We start from the raw sequence: 13037 nt of genomic DNA, 5'->3' as shown, positions 1-13037 counted from the left end.
TTAAAAACTTGGAGGGGAGTACGACGAGTCGAATTTTTTTCAATTATTTATTTTTAGGCAGATTTTCTAGTCTTTGGTGTCTAGTTTCACGGTGTTATCAGTTCAGGATTTTTACAGGTTTCCTTGCATGTATGTCAGCTAATTTGTAATTTTAGGATAAAGGAAAGAAGGAATTTTCACTCATGCAGATTGTTTGATGATTCTGCATCTTGATATCAAGCTTAGATGAATTATAAACACTGAAACACTTCGATCACACCATAATAAGGGATGGTTTTTATGTTGTGTACTTCAACACAACCATCTTAATTTTTTTGGCTCAGAGTGTTTAAGTACAATCACCAACCCACAACCAAGTGTGTTCCATCATGGCAAATAACATGCATGCTGGTAAACAGTTACATCTGAAATTTGTTATGTGAACATATGAAGTTGTAATTTATTCTTGTTCTTTTCGTTAAACAGTTATAATTTTAAAACGCGTAAAACGTCTTAGTTTTGTTCACTTACTGCCAACTGCAGCGCCTAATCCTTCGTGTTGTTTCCAAGTAGTCTCGCATTACTACCTGAATCCACTGATATTTCCGTATCGAATCTGTCGGCAAACGATACGTGGATGTTTGAGAATAATTATTCGTTCCCGATCACATGTTCCACCGGAAGCAAAGTTGAATTTCACGCCAAAGACTAACGAAAATGCAAACATTCGGTGAATAGCCTCTAGGCTGAGCCCCATCAACTCCATTTAAGTACGCCAGTGCTTGACACTGACCAACTCAGCACGGAGACGCTCACAAATCGAATGTGTCCTTGTTCTTTCGTGTAAGTAATGCAGCTCGAATTGTCAAGTTCGATAGAGCAATTTGTACTTTCACAATACTCAATATATAACGCTCTCCATATATTTTCGAAATACCAACATGTAATCTACCGGACACGTACTACAGCCCTCTAAGGAACCGTCACGATTCAAGAAGGACATCTGTAAATTAAATTAGAAATTTCAATGAACTTGCTTACGTATTCACTTTGTAAGAAAATTCCAATTGATTTCAGATCTGCACTGCCATCTAGGGAGCAAATTACTAAATGTTTTTTATTTCATTTTTGGAGATGCGAACTGCGTACTGACACTGTTCCTCATTTGTACTGATGGTGTTATAATCCTTTGCCATTGTATAGAAGTGCTCCGTAAGACGATTGTAAATTTAAACTGTTATAACATATCGAAACTATAATAAAAATGGCTCACGACGTTGTAGGAACCAACGTACCATCATTTGTCACTCCCGTTAAACTCCAGAGAAGATTAATTTAATTTATTCGCTCTCTCGGTGGTGCAACTGTAAAATCTCTGTATAGGAGAAATCTACAACAAACTGTTGCACAATATTAGATAGATACGAAACTCGTATATAAAAGGTAAATATTAATCGTCGTTCGATTGAATACATATTATTCAGAAACCATCCTCGGAGGGAGTACACAAGGTGGTAATTGAAGGGGGATGAGACGAAATAAACTATGGTGGTTGTTAAATTTTTTACAGTTCCGGGAAACTATAATTTACACAGTACCTCAGTGCTACAAGAGAAGGTACTGAATTTCCCCCATTCGACATTTTTCAAATACCGCACTGAGAATGTAAATGGTGACTGAAGTTAGTGCTCATGGGACAACTAATTTCGTAAGGAGGACTAAGGTTGATGTAAAAATGATATCTAGTGTTAGATACTTTAATATTTGCAGCCCAGCAGTCCTTAGCCACTCGGAAATTTCATATTTCAGTTTGAATTTAATTTCCTTCTCTTGCTCTTCTGGAACGAAAATTCCCTGACCTCCACATTCTAAGCTCTCCTAAGAGCTTTCTTGCAAATTTTCAATGCGCCTACAATGTTTTCATCAAACGTAAGAGATTCCTATAAATTGCCGATGCCATTCGATAAGGGCATTCTGAAATTTCATCCCGTGTCTTCGACAAGTCTGCCACCTTTTCCTCACTTGTCAGAAAATTCTAAAAAATATTTACCTACCCTTCTGATGTGAACTCCATTCTTCATATTTTGAAACACTGTCAAATTTGTGGAACGCAATGCTCGTTTCTCTACATTCTGTCAAATCTATCTCTGGAGAAGGCGAACGAATACATGTCTCTGCCCAAGTAATGACGCGAGACGGCTCCACCAATGTGCACGTGAGAGGGAACGGGATTGCGTGGAGGGGGAAGAGCGACTAGTGTCCTCAGCAGCGTGGTGTACTGCTTCGCTCTGCCCACTCGATTCACTCCCGCTTGTCTGCCGCTATGCGTGGCCTTCCTTGCTTGCTGAGACAGGAAACAAGTTCACTTTATGCTCAGACGATCTAATCTGAACTGAATGTACCTACAGGTTAAATTGTTATCCGAAACCCTATGAATTGTGCTTAATCCGGGGATCGAACCTAGGATCCCTTGATTTACAAGGTGACAACGTCAATACGTCATCAAGGAATTTATGCTAGCCTTGTTTCTTTGAATCTTCTTCCAAGTTCATTTTTTGCATAGATAGGCTAATCATGACTGGACCTACAGTTTAAAGTGGAATCCGAACCACTCTGCAATGTGCCTTCAGTGTATATCTTGCTAGACTTGTCGAAAGGAAGTGTGGAATGTATACAGTATTGAACCTAAATTGAAACGTTCACGCAATGGTGAATGCTTTGCACGTTCGCCACACTACAACACGATTTAGTTTTTTTCTAGACATTTTTTTATATATCTTTGCGCATTCCAACTTACAGTGTTAAAGCACGTACCATGGTGCAAAAGCCCTGTAACGCCCAAGCGGCGTTTGATTGGGTGACGCGTGGTCAGCGCATCGAGTCTCATCGCCGCTGTTTTCTGGCTATCGAGACCGGAGTCCGCTACGTCATCTTGTCATTGCATTCACAATGCTCAATCAACACCGAAATGTCGACGATCCCGTTGGGAATCGAATATGGGACTGCTCGCACAAGAGGGGGGAGTGCTAACCACTTGAATACGTGGAAGACCAACAAATAAAATCAGCTGTCTGCAAACTACAGAAGAAGGGAAGTTTTTCCAAATTGGAAAGATACTCACGCAAGTTAGAATTTGACACATGAATGTCTGTCTTGTTTGTTCATCACGTCATTTTACGTACATTATGGCTGAATGAAGGCCTGTATATTATATCCTGATCTCAGTTACTCGGATGTCACACGACAGCATGACAGAATTCCAATCATATTTCTGTAGTGTTAATCTTGATTTGAGATTACACCGTGGTTGATTGATTGATTTGCTTTATTTACTTTGCTCTTTGTGCCTCTTATGGCTAATTTGCGAAGATCGGAATGAGTGATGACATGGTGAAATTGATGAATGAACATGGACTTAAACATGGACTTAAACCTTACATATCAACGTGTTGTGCGATTGTGTAAAATTTTCTGTTCGAAATATAGGACACAATTAAATTACACTGCACAAAAATAATTATATTTCATTTAATGAATACTATGTAATTATTGTAATTATCTTAAAATATAAAATGCTTTTTAAATTAATAATATCTTCAAAGTTGTACAAGATTCAAGTTTCTTACACCACACTCTGCATTTTGGAGTAATAGAAGACTTAGTAACATATGACAAGGAATCTATGTGTGTGTGTATAGGATATATCATTGTTTCCTGCTTAGAAGTATAATAAAAGATATTTCCGTACAGCTTTCCTCTGTCTATAGAGTAACTCAAAGTTTTTTTTACACATTTAATACACCTCGATATGTGCACCATTTAGTAGCAGGACAATGTCCAAACTATATTCAAATTCCGCTCATGTGTTGTACGTACAGCCTTACTGCATTCACATTCCAGTTTGCAGAACAGATGGAACGTCGTAGATCAGGAAGCTTACCATCTCGTGATTGATACACTTGAGATTTTACAAAAACCAACAGAAACAAATCAAGTGGAGTAATATCTGTAGTAGTCTCCAGTGTAACAAACATGAGTTCGTAATCTTTCCGATCTACGACCTCGCATCCGGAATATGACGGCAGTGTTGCTCTACAACACATGGGCGAGGCTTGAATGTAGGTTGGAGGTCTGTTCTGCTACTAATGGTGTACATATCGAGATGAATTAGATATAAAAGAAAATTGAGTTACTCTATAGATAGAAGGAAACTGTACGGAAGTATCTTAATATATTTGAAGGCTATTAATTTTTCTTTGATTATACATACACACTGTATATACAGGGTGCTCCAAAAGTGCGGAACGGACCGAATAAAACCGAAATGCATGCGGTTATTGAAATTTTATATGTGTACATGTAGTTTGGAGATGGGGGAAAACCTACCGAACCACTTTTGAAATATGATCGCCATCTTGAAATCTGTATCTTGGATCGAGATCACTTTTTCTAAATGGGAATCTAGGCATGTGACACATGAAATTACACTCGAAAAAGCTCACAAACATGATGGTAGCATTTATTTTTGCAAAACTTTATTTATGTTCATGCTACAGGATGTTAATGAAGTGTTTTCGACGGTTTCTCCCATTGTTGCAGGTGCAATAGGAAATGGAACTCACACAAGCAGAACGCGTGGAAATCATCCTGATGTGTGGAGAAAGAAGCTTGAAAGTCATCGCCGAGGAGTTCAATCAGTTCCATCCAGAACGAGCTCCCATTGTGGACAGCACTGTGAGGAAACTGATCGCTAAGTTCAGAGAGACTGGATGTGTTACAAACAGGCCCAAATCAGGTAGGCCTAAGGTAGCCACAGATGAAACAACATCAACAGCTGTGTTGGCGGCAGTTACATTGAGTCCGCACCTTAGTACCCGTAGTCATGCTGCTGTTACTGGTGTGAGTAGTGCTTCCATTATGAGGATTCTGAAAAGGTACGAATGGCATCCACACAAGATCCAGTTGCTTCAACACCTGAGTGAGGACGATCCTGACCGCAGGGTTGAATTTGCAGAAGAAATGTCCTGTAAGGTGTTACAAGACCCTACCTTCCCTCACAAGGTGTTGTTCACTGATGAAGCAAAAATTTTATCTCAATGGGGAGGTGAACGGACAAACCATGAGATACTGGTCTCAATTAAATCTTCATTGGGTGGATACATCTGGGACAGTCCTCCGTTCAAAATTGATGGTATGGTGTTGCATATAGGGAACCAGTGTGGTAGGACCTCTCTCCATTGACGGTACCCTCAATACCGAGGATTATTTGAACTTCCAGGATACACAAGTTTGTCCATCTCTCATGATCAAGTATGGCAGTTTCCCTTAGTTCTTTCAACATGACGGCGCTCCATCGCATTTCGATCACAGTGTTAGGGACTATCTGGACATCCAGTTTCCCAATCGGTGGATAGGCCGAAGAGGGCCTGGGGAATCGCCACCACGCTCGCCGGACCTGACTCCCTCGATTTTTTTCTGTGGGGCCATGTGAAATCACTGGTCTATTCCGTAAAAATTCGTGATGTGGAACATTTGAAAGACAGAATTATCGAGTGCTGTGCAAGCATCACACCCGACATGTTATCCAAAGTCCATCAAGAATGGGTGAATCTACTCAATATGACACTGGCCAACAATGGTGGACACATTGAGCATATCCTCTAAGATCCTGCAACAATGAGAGAAATCGTTGAAAACACTTCTTTAAAACCCTGTAGCATTAACATGAATAAAAGTTTGCAAAACTGAATCCCACCATCCTGTTTGTGAGCTTTTTCCAGTGTAATTGCATGTGTCACATGCCTAGGTTCCCATTTAAAGAAAGTGATCTCGATCCAAGATGGCGGCTTTCGAGATAGCGACCATATTTCAAAAGTGGTCGGTAGGTTTTATCCCATCCCCAAACTACATGTACATATAACAAAAATTCAATAACCGCATGCATTTCGGTTTTATTCGGCCCGTTCCGCACTTTTGGATCACCCTGTATATGTAGCAGGATTAATTTTCTTTTTAACAGCATGAAAATAAATGAACTTGAAGGCCTAAAAATAAAGCTGCAATGAAAAGAGAAAAGGCTAATCCCGTAGATATCGATCGTCCAAAATATTAGAAACGGAATTCAATTCCCATAGTGCAAAATATATAGTGTTCTCTTATTAATATTTTTGGCAGGCCAACTGCCTAGTTACGGCCCTGGACTTTTCTTTTAATTCAGCTGAATGATTGTTGTGATAAGACTCACTGCGTAATAAATATCCAGTCTTTTGCCTTCGTTTAGAGTTTGTTTATTTTTATGAGGAGTCTCTTTTCAGGCCCCTTTCCAAAAACACATACTCAATAGCATTTTTATTTCACCTGACTAAGCGATCTCTCTTGCTCAAAATCTAGAACTTTTATGCAAGTACAACTAAGCGTTCTTCAACTTTGAGACTTCTTATACCACAACCAAAAGTCAGCATATGGTCTTGTAAACTTCTTTAGTCCCTTTTAATTGTTAGTACTACTTGATGAAAAATTTTAAAATTTCTGTTATTAGTTCTTCTAAATATGATTAAGTAAATAAATATGTAGCGTGCTGCCATCTATGAATGAATATAATTAACTTCTTTAATTTAAAAACATAAAGAGAGGTTCCTTATTATTACATATTATGTATTATATTAAATTAAATTATAATTAGAAATTATCTCACGAAAATTTCCTCCTCTTTATATTTTTACTCACTTTCCCGTACTATATAGAACACAATTTTTTTTTTTCCCCCAAAATTGTGTTCTATATAGTACGGGAAAGTGAGTAAAAATATAAAGAGGAGGAAATTTTCGTGAGATAATTTCTAATTATAATTTAATTTATTATAATACATAATATGTAATAATAAGGAACCTCTCTTTATGTTTTTAAATTAAAGAAGTTAATTATATTCATTCATAGATGGCAGCACGCTACATATTTATTTACTTAATCATATTTAGAAGAACTAATAACAGAAATTTTAAAATTTTTGGTTAAAGATCTTGATGAATCAAAATTTATGATATTAAAATGGCATACCGAAGGGGTGGTCATAGGACTATAGCCCCCTCCCCCCAAATACAGGAAAAATATTTATGTAGTATTTGGGTATCTTGGAAACCATGACACATTTTTTTCTGAATTACAAAAAATTTCTCTCTCCAGATCTAGAGGTATCATATAATTTCTACCAAGTCTGGTTCAGTTTGGAGGCTTCTCATATCGTAATGGAAAGTCAATTCTCGGTTACTTAAAGAAATTAAGTTTGATTTATATGTTAATGTACCTAACTAATAATACCTGCCTTCAACCTGAAGACAACAGACTGCTAAGGAAGACGAGTGGAGGAATGTCACAAGGAATAATTGGACAGAATTCAACTGATAATCAATTTTGTATCTTAAACACTAATCATTCATTACTCTTACTAACTTAGTACTATACGTAACCTACCATTTAGCTTTTCGTAAATTACAATAACCAACATCTCATGTGATAACATACAACTAACATATCTAGGTTGACTAAATTATGATCTTTTACCACTTGTTCACATGCACCCTCTGCACATTCCACGACTGAATTAGCACTTAACCAAATTTACTGAAGCTCCCCAGGACTTCTATCCTGAATAATCCAGGAACATCTAATAATCAACAATAACTACAGGCATGCATATTTCGTTTTTGATGAAAACATGATATGTGAAATAAAACATTGTAATGTTAATTTTTCATGTTTCTGAAAGGTGTGAGGTGCATTTTCCTCCACTGTTTTGTCACGAAATAATGCGAAATAAACTGCAAAATCTGAAATAGAAGTTTCGAGTATATTTACCGACACGATACTTCGTTAAGTCAGAATTATCCTGTGAGTTATACAATTTACGGAAAATTGATTAATTCTGCTCTAAATATTTGAGAAGCAAGAATGGACCCCTTTAAACAGGAATAAACTTAATATTCTGATAACGACATAACTGTGTTGTTAGAAGGGAGATGTTTATTTTGTGTAGTAAGTGCAGTTTCTAAATCAAATTTGGGATTATATTCACATTTTTCGAAACCAAAATGTAATTCTATATACCACATTTTCATCGCTGTAACAGCGAAATTTAATTTTATTTACTGCTTTTGAACCCTTAATTGACTCTGCTTTTGTTCCGAAATTTTATTTTTTTCTGTACCAAAAATATGTGCCTCTAACAATAACCAATAATAACCACATATAATCCTACTAATGATTATTCCCGGTTAGATTATTTTCGTTTATTATTATTTTTTAAATTTACTTATTATTTTCTTTCTTCTCTTTTTCTATTTTGCTGGCTTCCAGTAGATACTACACTTTCTTACTTCTATCTTACTTACATACTTTCATTAGCTAACTCTATTCTTTTTAATCCTCTTTTACTCTTAGATCCGACATTTGTTATACCCTCATTTTGTATTTCTCTTATCCACTATCAGCTCAACTACTAACAATAGTATATTGTTCTGGATACCCGAATATCCGATCCAATACATTGTATTGTTTTCTGGTATCATTGTATTGTATTGTATTCTACTGAATTATGAAATAATAAAAAAGAGAAAACGGGGGAACCGTAAAATTCCGCTGATATGACGTCCTGGTTTATTTTAAAGGCTCCAGGACACTCAGTGCATACCCCTGAATGTAGGCGGGTGGAGGAGGGGCTACTTCTGGAGTTCCCCCCTCTTTCCTTCTTCTTACATACATTAATAATAATAATAATAATAACAATAATAACCCATGGCTCGACAGCCCTCGCATTCTTGTTCCTGGAGCCGGAATAGGAACAAACGACTTTGTTCCAGTTAACTCCCAGTGCATTACATGTGTCCATGCTCAATGTGGAGTAATGACGTCATCCCGTCATTTCTCACAGGAACTTAGCGCTCCATTCTACAACAGGCAATATAACGATAAATAAGCTTGAAAGTGCGTGCAAAAGAGTTTGGTCGCTTTCCAAATTAACTCAACCGTTCTCATTTCTCATCTCTGTTCCGTCACACACAAAACACCTAAATTAGAGCCAAAAAAGTGATAACGGAACCCAGAGAACTTCGACGCAAAGGTCGTATATGTAGTTGGCCGCATTCGTCACGGACAGTTTTTCATGTACCACTTGTCGAGCCGTGACGTTTACTTGGTTGGAGGCTGCAAGAAAAGCAGGTATTGGGAACGAAGCGAGAAACAACATTTTATGATACGTATTTTTCTTGCATAAAATTTGAAATCGATGGGGGGGCAATTGCCCCTCTGTGCTCCCGCCCTGCAGATGAACTTGGCCGTTTGAAAGAAAGAGACAAGAAATATATGAAAACTAAATTCATCTTAAGTATAATTTTGTTATGCTACAGTTAGATTCTGCTATCCTTGTTTTTCTTTACTTCAATCCCCCATTAAAAATGGTTTTCGTCCAGGTTCGGGCATGCAATGCCCCCCTGTGGTTACGCCACTGCACACATTACACTGGATTCAGAGAACTACATGTCTTGTAAAAACCATTGAAATGAATGTTTACATATTCTAATGAGAGATGGCGGTGCATATTGATGTAATATAATGCACTTTGTCCATCTCTAGTTTTGAAATTCAAACAATTTTCGGTGACATTTATTTCCAAATAGTAAGTAAAATTATTCTTAAACATTACCCATGAAGTAAGTTTCTAAAGCAATGAAAAAGTTAAACTAAAATAAGTTTCTCACTGTAAAAAATTTGAGAGGGTGCCATAATAAACAACTCAATAAATTTTGCATTAGTGCTAATAAGATTTCCTTTTCCCTAATAGGGATAATAATCATGAACAATTGGATATTTTTGGGAAAGGGGCCAAATGGTCCCTTCATAAAAATACAAATGAAAGTAATGCATACACACATTCCAAGGATGACGATTTTCGGCCGGATATCACATTATTATATCGATTCATCAGGAAACATGCAAAGAACTTTAATAAAAATTATATTTCTAAATGTCTGTAGTTTCTTTGGTTAAGAGAAATGATAGTGTTCGGAAAGTCACCATTTAAGAGTAACTGAGTGTCAGATATACCCCAAAATACTGTATATAGGTTACAGTTACTCATTTGAAAAAGTAAATCATTACTTTAAGAAGTAATTACGTTACTTTTACGAAGATGAGATATTTGTATTGTTTCGCGTTGCTTCTCATCACATTTTGACTAATCGTGAAGATGTGGATGAGTGATGATTGATTGATTGATTTAGTTTATTTTACTTCGCGTTTTGTGCCTCTTGGCTAATTTGCGAAGGTGGGGATGAGTGATGAAATGATGAAATGGATGAATGGACATTCACAAACAACCAAGCCCGACCGGGATTCGAACCCGGGACCCTTGGCTTCGCAGCGCGATGTGCTAACCACTCGGCCACAGGGTCGGGCGGATGAGTGATGATTAGATGAAATTGATGAAGGGACAATCACAGATAACATCCATCCTCAAGCCCGCATTTGATCCCGGGTACTTGGATTGCTGGATCGAAAGTAGACCACTTAGCCGACTCGGCTTTATTTCCTATAATATAAAACAAAAAGTACTTATAGATGACACTGCTACCAGACGACTTGGTAAGTAGAGGGTTATTCAGAAAGCAGGTGCAGAGTACAAATCTTTATCGTGAACACGTGTAAAAGATGCTAACATGTGCTATTCATCACCGGAAAAAGTGAAGATCAAAGTTTTCATAATCCAGGTAGAATTTCCATTTGATCCTGTACGGTGGTGAATGTAGTTAAATGCAGAGGCTGTAAAGGGGAACTCGGCACACCGGCCAAATAGGACAATATCCAACCCCATGGAGGATTATACTGCTTGTTGGTGTAGACACCAGAGCCTCGTTAGTCTGCTTTCCGCAAAGGACACTCCTTGCTCCCTAGACAAGGAATCGAACTCGGATCCTTCGGCAAGTAGGTCGTCTGTGTATGTACAGTGGCATCCATGAGTATTACCGTGCAAATTGTCCAAAACTATTTTCACTACTACCTAATTTTTCTCAAACATCATATGTTTTTAAGCGATGGATTTTTATGTATGCTGGTCCAGAAGTTGTCAACAGCTTGTTTTGAGTTTTCTTTCAATTCTTTCTTGAAGCTCTTATTGGGTCAAAGAGTTCACGAAATGGTGATGGACAATTTCCACGGTAATACTCATGGATCCCATTGTACCACTGAACATGCTCGGCAACGAGGTGTAGGCTATACATTTGACTAATAGAATGCACAGAATAATGTTTCACGCTACGTTGATGGAATCCAGGACGACTCCTATTAGGTTAATTAGTAGAGAATACTTTTCGCAGCAAGGTAATATTCATTATACATTTGTATTTGCGTTTATTAGAAACGATTCAAGAACGAAGAGCTTCATAGGACAACGTTAATTATAGTATTTCTTCCCCATGGAAATATCGGTACTTGTTTAATGTGTTCAATAAAATTATTAAATTCTACACATATTTAACATATAATAATAATAAGGAAAATAATAATCATGACATTGAGGGAAATGATAAGATTGGTAATTAAACGCGTGCTCAGTTATTTGTATTGACAAGGTAGTACGGTTAGTATATTTTTATATACCTGCAACCTTCACTTTCAAACCTGTAATGACAGCAAGTAACACATATCAATTACATATCAACTTCAGTTTTGTTATAACATGTCTATAATAATCACTTGCAAGGCATAAAAACATTCAACTCATCCCCTCTCCAAATTGCCATATAAGTGGTAGCATCTTTTTAGCCCGCCCTGTATTCTACGAGTACTCGCGAGTTGCGACCGCCATTTTGTAGGTTAAGAACCTTGTTTGGCACTTCAAATGGCATTGGGGTAAATTTCTAACCTTAAATTGCTCCATGATTTTGCAATTACTTATCACGCTTAAATCTTTTTAAAACAGATAACATCCGGTGAACGCACATAGCGGTGCGGATCCCGCTTTAAACTGTAGTTCCAGTCCAAATTAACCTTTCTGTGCATATAGTGGACTTAAAACACCAAATCAATCAATAAATCAATCAATGTAGGTCCAGTCCCAATTAGCCTTTCTGTGAGGACTTAAAAATAAACTCAAACAAACAAAAAATAACCATGCTTATGCAATCAGAAATAAGGTTTTGGTGCTGATTAAGGTTTGACGCCCCCGAGGGCGGCGCCTCGGGCAGCCACACGGGACGTCCCGTCCTTAAGCCACCCCTTCCCACATTACATATGAGTGTAGAATTTTGGATTCAAGTATGCATGACTTACAATACTGAGAGCACTGATGTGAAATGATTACATATTAAGATAAGAGATGGCGCAGTATTGCATTGTTTAATTACAATATAAGTTCTCTATACTTAGCTTATAAATTCAAAATATTTTCAAAGATTTAAATTCTAATTACAAAGCAAAGAAACTTTTAGACATCACTACGTCATTAGTTTTTTCCAAACAGAAAAAAAAATCATTGTACTAAAAGATTGTTCATGTGGGAATGCTAATGGCCTATTATAAGAAAGAGCCCCAAGAAATCTTAAGACAAGCTAAACATAAATTCCACCATTTCCAAATATGTGATATTTTGAAAGTCTTATATAACTGAGGTTCACCTCCAGATACTCGCTTCGACGGTAAATATATTAAAATTGGAACGATATAGAGACTAGCAGCATGACTCCTGCGCAAGAATGACATAAAACGCCCACCACAAATTCTGCAAACACTGCCACGTCACAAGCAAAACAAAAGATGGGAACAACGAATCCCTACAGACACACTTATCGAATGCCACGCCGATGCATGGCAATGGATTTGTTGCACTTAATTTTCTGTGCGTATCGTAGCGATTAACCCAAGGGATAGGAAATCGACCTCAAATAACCAAATTGAAATAGGAATTACCATTTCCACAACGTGCTGTCTCTTTTAGTATGATACCATGGAAGGAAGAAACGACTGTCAGTAGCAAATCTGGACATACGGTTCAGGTTTACATGCATAGT

The 13037-nt window shown here is 37.4% G+C and overlaps 1 pseudogene; it reads left to right on the top strand.

The window, feature by feature from the left end:
• Nucleotides 1–12650: 12650 nt before the first annotated feature.
• Nucleotides 12651–12751, top strand: LOC145984580 (U6 spliceosomal RNA; annotated as a pseudogene).
• The last annotated feature ends 286 nt before the right edge of the window (nt 12752–13037 follow it).

Source organism: Lepisma saccharinum, chromosome 2, assembly GCF_977018435.1.
Source record: "Lepisma saccharinum chromosome 2, izLepSacc3.1, whole genome shotgun sequence".
Taxonomy (NCBI): Eukaryota; Metazoa; Arthropoda; class Insecta; order Zygentoma; family Lepismatidae; genus Lepisma; species Lepisma saccharinum.
The sequence above is the reverse complement of the archived record's forward strand: the minus strand, read 5'-3'. Positions and strand labels throughout refer to the sequence as shown.